General features: G+C 41.9%; 1 pseudogene; it reads right to left on the bottom strand.

Annotated features, from left to right (window-relative positions):
* Positions 1-1716: 1716 nt before the first annotated feature.
* On the bottom strand, positions 1717-2723 carry LOC131508490 (olfactory receptor 7A17-like; annotated as a pseudogene).
* Positions 2724-8995: the final 6272 nt, after the last annotated feature.

Here is an 8995-nt window from a genome sequence, read left to right as displayed (position 1 = left end):
ATTTCCTTCACTGTGCAGAAGCTTTTTATCTTGATGAGATCCCAAAAGTTCATCTTCGCTTTTATTTCCCTTGCCTCTGGAGACATGTCAAGTAAGAAGTTGCTGTGGCTGAGGTCAAAGAGGTTGTTGCTTGTTTTCTCCTCCAGGATTTTGATAGAGTTTAGGTCTTTCATCCATTTGAGTTTATTCTTGTGTATGGTGTAAGAAAGTGGTCCAGGTTCATTCTTCTGTATGTTGAGGTCCAGTTTTCCCAACACCATTTGCTGAAGAGACTGTCTTTTTTCCATTGGGTATTATTTCCTGTTTTGTCAAAGATTAGTTGGCCATACGTTTGTGGGTCCATTTCTGCATATTTTATTCTGTTCCATTGGTCGATTTGTCTGTTCTTGTGCCGATACCATACCGTCTTGTTGATTACAGCTATGAAATACATCTTGAAGTCCAGAATTGTGATGCATCCAGCTTTGGTTTTCTTCTCAGAATTGTTTTGGCTTTTCTGGGTCCATACAGATTTTAGGATTGTCTGTTCTAGATCTGTGAAGAATCATGGGGTATTTTGATGGAGATTGCATTAAATATGTAGATTGCTTTGGGTAGGATCAATATTTTAACAATATTTGTTCTTCCAATCCATGAACGTGGAATGTTTTTCCATTTCTTTTGTTCTTCTTCAATTTCTTTCATAAGCTTTCCATAGTTTTCAGTGTATACATTTTTCACCTCTTTGGTTAGGTTTATTCCTAGGTATCTTGGGGTGTTTTGGTGCAACTGTAAATGGGATGAATTCTTTGATATCTCTTTATGCTGCTTCATTATTGGTGTATAGAAATGCAACCTGTTTCTGTACATGGATTTTATAACCTGTGACTTGATCGAATTCATGTATCAGCTCTAGCCATTTTTTTGGTGGAGTCACATTTTCCATGTAGAGTATCATGTGATCTGCAAAGAGTGAAAGTTTGACTTCTTCCTTGCCAAATTGGATGCCTTTTATTTCTTTTTGTTGTCTGAATCCTGAGGCTAGGACTTCAAGTACTATTGAACTATAGTGGTGAGAGTGGCATGCCTGTCATGTTCATGATCTTAGGAAAGCACTCCATTTTTCCTCATTGAGGATGATATTATCTCTGGGACTTTCATATACGGCTTTTATGATGTTAAGGCATGTTCCTTCTATCCCTACATCCTTGAGTGTTTTTATCATAAAGAGACTCTTAACAATAGAGAACAAACTGAGGGTTGCTGGAAGGGAGGTGGGTGAGGGGATGGACTAAATGGGTGAGAGGCATTAAGAAGGGTGCTTGTGATGGGGACTGGGTAAGTGAAGAATCGCTAAACTATACTACTGAAACCAATTCTACACTATATGCTAACTATGTAAATTTAAATAAAATCTTGGAAAGAAATAAAATAAAATCCAACTTGCCCATTGTAAGATACAGAAATTTACAGGCATTTGTGATCCAACATTTGGGAAAACATTGGGAACGTATGAGAGTGGGCAAAGGAGAAACCGTATATCAGACAGATCAGAAGCTTAATAAAGTGAGTTATTGAAATGTATGGAGAAGTTGAAATCAAACAAATGGGAATTCCAAGAAATAAATAGAAGGGGCAGATTCTACTCCCACAGTCTGATCAAAGAATAGCAGTTCCTGGCTCTGATGCTTTGAGCCCTGCAATCATGGCATGTCTGCAGCCCCAGACAATTGGCCTTTACGTCACTGGAACCCCAACGATTCTTTTCAGAGCCCTCTTTATGTCTCTGTTCCTCAGGCTGTAGATGAAGGGGTTCAGCATGGGCGTGACCACCGTGTACATCACCGAGGCTGTGGCACTCGAGTGGGAGCTCTGGGTAGCAGCAGAGCTAAGGTACACTCCCAGGCCAGTACAATAAAATAGGGAGACAACCGAGAGGTGAGACGCACAGGTGGAAAATGCCTTATACTTGCCCTGAGATGATGAGATTCCACATACAAAAGAAACTATCTTAGAATAAGAGTAAAGGATCCCAGCTAGGGAAGCACCGCCCAACAATCCAGCTGCAAAATACATCAGCATGTCATTAAGAAAGGTATCAGAACAGGCAAGCAGGACCACCTGATTGATTTCACAGAAAAAGTGGGAGATTTCCACCTCTGTACAGAAGGACAGCCACAACATCATTAAGGTTTGTAATAAGGAGTTCAGGGTGCTCATCATCCAGGACGCCAGAACAAGCAGCCCACAGTAGGTGGGTTTCATGATCAGCATGTAGTGCAAGGGTTGACAGATGGCCACGAACCGGTCATAGGCCATCACAGCCAGTAGAAAATTGTCCAATCCAGCAAAGAGTAGGAAAAAATACATCTGTGTGATGCAGCCTGCATAAGTTATGACTTTGCTCTGGGTCTGGATGTTCCAGAGCATCTTCGGGATGGTGGTGGAGGTGAAGCAGATGTCTACAAAGGACAGGTTGGCCAGGAAGAAGTACATGGGCGTGTGGAGGCGGGAGTCAGAGCTGACGGCCAGGAGGATGAGCAGGTTCCCAAACACAGTGATCAGGTACACGGAGAGGAAAAGCCCAAAAATCAGGAGCTGCAGCTCTGGTTCCTTTGATAGTCCCAGGAGAAAAAAATCTGAAATTTGTGAATCATTTCCTGGTTCCATGGGCTAGAGGGGACTATCAGGGAACAAAAAATAGCATGACCGAGTTTCTCAACAATGAACATTGCAAATATCATTGAAATTCTATAATTTTTATTTTTCTTTCAAAAATTCAGTGTCCATAGTTTTTTGGATAGAACTTGCCCCCTCTGGGGACTCCCTCATGCCAGCTCTGAATAGGAATTCACATCCCACACTTAGCTTTTTCCCCTAATGCTCATGGATTCTATAGTTTTAATGAGAAATTCTGTCACCCGTTTGAGGAATAACCTTGAGCACTGACTAATCTCCAGGCAAAGAGTACAGGTGTCAAAAAAATAAAAGTCTATAAGGTTCAGTGATGGAGACAGAGGATAAACAAATGAAAGAGTGGATAAAATATGAGAGGTGACAGGTGCTATGAAGAAAAACAAAGCCTGTGTAAAGGGAAGAGCGGGTGGAGGCGTTACTTTTTACTGGTTATTCGGGCATACCAAAACACATCTAAACAGAGGCCTCGAGGAGACAGAAGGAGACACAAAGTCCTCTGGGGAAAAGTACACCAATCAGAGGGAACGACCAGTGCAGAGGCTCTGAGAAAAGTCTTTTTTTTTAAAATCAATTTTTAAAACCTGAGGGTGGTTGATGCACCATGTTACAGCAGTTTGGGGTGTACAATCCAACAGTTTTACACATCACACCATGCTCACCACACGTGGGGCCGCCGTTTGTCACCACACAATGCTGTGATAGTATCATTGACCATATTCCCTTTGCCGTGCCTTTTAGTCCTGGGTGTCATTCGTTCCTTAACTGGAAGCCAGTATCTCCCACTCCCTGTCACCATCTTTCTTTTTGTTGGTTTGCTTGTTGTTTCAAAAACCAATATTCATTGGTCATTCAATGGTCAACCAAAGCCATTGCGTTGAGGGGAATGAGCAAGAGGAAGGGTGGTGACAGATGGTGGCCGGAAGGTTGAGGAACAAGGTGGCCTCCCGGTACTGATGAAACTTCACGGCACAAGGAATCCCTCCTTCACATAGCGTCCCTTGCACTTTACCAATTTTGTTTCCAAAGAATCTTTGCATAGAAATGGGGCCCCTTCTTATCTTCATGTGTTGGGCAATAATCTGGCATCTGTATATTAAGGGTCACATTATGGAGCTATGGGTTCCAGGACCTCTGCTTTGAAAACCGCTCATGGGGGCGCCTGGGTGGCGCAGTCGGTTGAGCATCCGACTTCAGCCAGGTCACGATCTCGCGGTCCGTGAGTTCGAGCCCCGCGTCGGGCTCTGGGCTGACGGCTCGGAGCCTGGAGCCTGTTTCCGATTCTGTGTCTCCCTCTCTCTCTGCGCCTCCCCGTTCATGCTCTGTCTCTCTCTGTCCCCAAAAAATAAATTAAAAAAAAAAAAAAAAAAAAAAAAGAAAACCGCTCATGGCACACACACACACACACACACACACAGGTGCGTGCCCACTAGTCTCCTAGGACCATGTCACAACCAGACTATTCTCACCTCGAGGCACATTAATTAGGTAAACGCTGATACAAGGCAAGCTGTTGACAAGAGATTTTCTTTCCTCTAAAGATGTGAAAATACATCCAAGTTCCAGTAGTTAAGTCTTCTATGAGCATGTAAACATGGGTCTCTGCATTAATATGAACTTTTCATAGCCAGTGTTTAAAGAAATTAAAATATCATTTTCAAAAACTGAGAGCAAGAAAAGTGGGAGAGAGATCTATCGAGCTCAGGTGGGCCCTAGCAACGGGATGAGAATGTGTCTTTTGTCCTGGCAACACCCCAACCCCAGGTACATCTCCTTCAAGCCCAGAATAATGAAGCAGCAAAAAGCAATTTATCTAAAAGGAAAAGTTAGGATGTCTAAGTTATCAAGACATCCCGCTAAATAACAAGCAAGGGAAAACCCCCACAATTCTCTAAGGGTAATGTACAGAGTACAACAAAAGTGGCGGATTTTAAAAGATTATTTGCTAACAAAACCCCACCTCTTATAAATGATATAAAATGCAAAAGCATCATCATCATCAGAGACTCGTGTTTTGAATTTTGGATCTACATATGTTTGCTTTTTGAATTTGGAGAACCAAGCAAACTACCCTTTTTTTCATTTAAATTCTACTCAGGTAACATACAGTGCAACATATTGTTTTCAGGAGTAGAATTCAGTGATTCATCACTTACAACACCCAGTGCTCATCCCAGCAATTGCCCTCCTTAATCCCCATCACCCATGTAGCCCATCCCTCACCCACCTGCCTCCATCAACCCTCAATTTGTTCTCTATCTTTATGAGTCTCTTCTGGTTTGCTTCCCTCTCTTCTTTTCCCCCACCATCGCAACCAAACTATTGTAAATGCTAATATCCTTCCCCAAATAGTAGGGCTAGAGGTATCTATCCTGCTCAGGTGGTTGGCAGATTTAGTGAATGCGCCATAAAGAACTTAGCATAGTTCCCTCAATGGATAATGAGTGCTTCTTACTGGTGAGGAGATTTGACCGACTTTTTCTTCTCTCAAAGTCCCCATCACTTCCCCACTTCTGGGGCCCCAGTTATACAGCCTTATTTCAGATTTCTTCCTCTCTCCACCCATCACAGGCTAGCACCCCTCTAGCCAATATTCACATTTACCCCCGAGAGATCTCTCTATATTACAATTACTTTAGTGTCCACCTTCCTGACTTAATGCTTTCATCTGACTCCCCCCCTGGAGAATGAACCCTAAATCCATATTTCCAACACTTGGCTTGCCTCCCCTGACTGACCCAACAGCTTTGCACTCATGCTGCCTCACCCACATCAATTCTACCAACACTGAACTTGAGTTGTAGCTTCATCTCAAGCCCCAGTCTCAAGGCTCCGAGCCCCTACACACCTGCTTCCCCTCTGGTTGGAATCGTCCACTGGTCTATTTGGAAGTTTTCACCTCTTCTGTCTTGAAACTCCCATCTCCTCTTTCAGACAGCAAGGAGTCGTCTCCTTCATGAATGTGTGTGAGTGTGTGTGTGACCGTGTGTGTGTGTTTTGACATTCCCACAAGAAAAAAAAAAGACTTTCTTTTGTGATAATTTAGATGTGGTGTTATCACTAATTTTTATTTAATTCCATATAAGTTTCCCTGCTAGACTGTGGGTGCCCTTGGCATGTTATACTTACTCCCACCCTTTACCCCCAGACATAGTTTGGTTGGGGACAGTGGTAATAAATGCATATTGCATGAACGAATGAGAGATTGTGCTCACAGGAGTTGTCAATGACAAGAGAGAGAACACAAACAGGGAGCTACCAGCACAGGAACAGAGAACCAGGGAGAGGAATGTTTTCCATATTCTGAGACTGGGACCATTTGTGGGGTCAGGGTGTGGTTTGCAAGAATAAACTAGAATAGAAAAACTAAGGCACAAGAGATAATTATCAGAGCACGTCGTACGTGGTCAGGGTGCAGACCGATCACTCGTGGTTCTCCTTGTTGAGTTACATGTGTGTGCACGTGAGTGTGCAAAAACGTGTTTCCTTTCTTCATATGTCTATCCCTGAGAACCTTGTGTCAGATACACATTTATTTCCCCCACTCTGCTTTCTTCATTTAATGTAAGATGCAAATGAGCAGGACTTCACTTCTTTCATTCATTTTTTTGCTGTTTCATAAAGGCGTGCATTTATATAGTAACACATTTTTAGAAAATGTAATTTATAAAATACAAGGAATAGCAGGGAGAAGAAAACCGGGATAAATAGTGAATTCAAAATAAACTTATTAATTAAAATTGGGTTAAAAAGACTCTTCTGTAGGAGAAGATATAAAATATAATTTCATCACATTAACACACGTCTCAAAATCAAAGCGGAATAGGCAAAAACCTCAAAAAAGAATAGGAAAACAAGAATTATAATTATAACTGACTTTAAAAATAATGCAGGGAGCAGACTATAAAATTATAATTTCATCCTATACAAACACAGGTGGGGTCTCACACACTTGTGAGAAAGATATAAGTTGAATGCAAGGGAAATTCACGTTTCCACAGGACAGCAGAAGGACGATTGCTAGTTTAGAAAATAGATCCAATCACAAAACAAAAGGTAGCAGTGAGGAAGCACAGATGGGAGGTAGGTGGCAATACATACAAAAGGCAGTTTATTACTACAAGGCACATAGAAAGCAAGGGGTGGGGAGGAAGTATGGCCGACTGGTAGATTTGACCACTCAAAGTTTATACTCTCTCACACCACCCAGAAACTATATCTGTACATACATACAAGAATTAAACAGCAAATAGTAAACTTGGCTTAAAATTTGCAAATTTTTTTTGTTTTTTTAAGTTTTTATTTACATTCTAGTTGGTTAAAATATAGTGTAATATTGGTTTCAGGAGTAGAATTATTTGTGTGAAAAAATGCAATCAAGAGGACGGAAGAAAATGATTCAGCAGGAGCAACAAACAAAGAAAAGAAAACGCAGACTCAATGTAAAAGGCAAAGAAATTACCCTGATAATTTACGACAGGGAAAGTAAATGGCCAATAAACCCCAACATAAATTCGTCCTCCAGGTAATGAAATAAGTGCTAAATAAAACCCTCTAGCATATGCCTGTTTGCATTTTAAATAAACTTTTTAAGTGACCTAATGGAGAGAACATTCTGTGAAATGTATGTCTCCAGAACTGCAGTTGCAAGGTCGTGGCTCCCTCCGTTGCTCTGGACCTTTCTAAAAGATACAGAATATGCTCCAAAATACCCCATCTTAAAAATATTGTTTAAATTCCCTCACTGCACCTCCTTCCATACCTAATAGTGTATTTTCATATTTCCTTTAACTGAAAAACTCTTTGGAAATGTTCAGATTATCCTGGAAGACAGTACCCGGTGTTCCCTCGTTAGTCGCATCCAACTGATCTTTTATTCCCACCACTTAACTTTCAACAATAATCCTTATATTGCTAATTTCAACAGACATTTCCTTTTTTTCACATCTTAAATAAATTGATTATAAATGAGTGGGTTGGGCACCTGGGTGGCTCAGTCGGTTAAGCATCTGACTTCAGCTCAGGTCATGATCTCGCAGTTGGTTAGTTCCAACCCCACATAAGGCTCTGTGCTGATGGCTCAGAGCCTGGAACCTGCCTCAGATCTATGTCTCCCTCTCTCTCTGGTCCTCCCCCACTCACACTCTGCCTCTCTCTCTCTTTCTTTCAAAAGTAAATAAACATAAAAAATAATAAATGGGGGAGACTGGGTTGCTCAGTACGTTGGCTCAGGTCATGATGTCGCAGTTCATGAGTTCGAGCCCCACGTCAGGCTCTGTGCTGACAGCTCAGAGCCTGGAGTCTGCTTCAGATTCTGTGTCCCCCTCTCTCTGTGCCCCTCCCGCACTCTTACTCTGTCTCCGTCTCTCTCGCTCAAATATAAGTAAACCTTAAAAAAATGAAAGAGTTCACCGTGCCAACAAACACAATGATCTTTCGGCTCCGAGACCAGGATGGTTAGGCTGTCAGGTGACCTCAGAGGAAAGCTTTCAGATTGCATTCTCTCGGAACCTTCCCTGGAATACCTGCTGAGTTCTGAGACTCACCTAGATGGGGTCTCTGAGAGGAAGGTGTCCAGGTGGAAGTCAGAATTCCCCCCTGTTTGTTGATGATGGAAAGCAAGCTCTATTCCCAGAACAGGAAGGAGTGAAGCATTGGTCCCCAAAGCAGACTTAAGAATCCAAATGCAAAAACCATGTCTCCTCCGGCTTCGGATTAAACATGTTCTGGATCTGCAGCCGAGGAGATATTTACAGCTCCTTATGTTTGCTGCATCTGACACAGCAAAATGTGTCTGAAATGTTAGACACATTTCCCACTGTGACTCCAACCCCTGAGCCCATCTCCCCATGGGAACTTATCTGGACAGAATGGAATTTTTTCCTGTAGATTCCCTGTTCCCAAGAGATCACATTAGAATTCAGGCATATCCAATTTTTATTACTCCTCCTCGAACTTCCCTGGCTTGTCTAACATTGAAACTTTTCACAGACCTGAGTGAAAGTTTCTTATTCCAAATCTAGGACTCAGGAACCTGTCTTGACTATGCCCCTTGGCTCTCCAAAACATTGAGTTGTGGTGGGAACACAACTCTGATAGTCTAGAAAATACCTATTCTTTCTTCAACAAGAAAAAGTGTGTTCCTTTGCTATACAACCATGGGTTTAATAATCCTTGGATTTGATATTCTTTTGACAAATCATCTAGGAGTTTCGTATGTTTAATACAGGTTAAAACTTGACATTTATAAAACATTTGGTAATTCCAGGTGTATTACAAAGCTGTAGTCATCAAGACAGTATGGTTTTGGGGCGCCTGGGTG

This window comes from Neofelis nebulosa, chromosome 4, assembly GCF_028018385.1.
Source record: "Neofelis nebulosa isolate mNeoNeb1 chromosome 4, mNeoNeb1.pri, whole genome shotgun sequence".
Taxonomy (NCBI): domain Eukaryota; kingdom Metazoa; phylum Chordata; class Mammalia; order Carnivora; family Felidae; genus Neofelis; species Neofelis nebulosa.
This window is presented reverse-complemented; position numbering and strand designations above follow the sequence as displayed.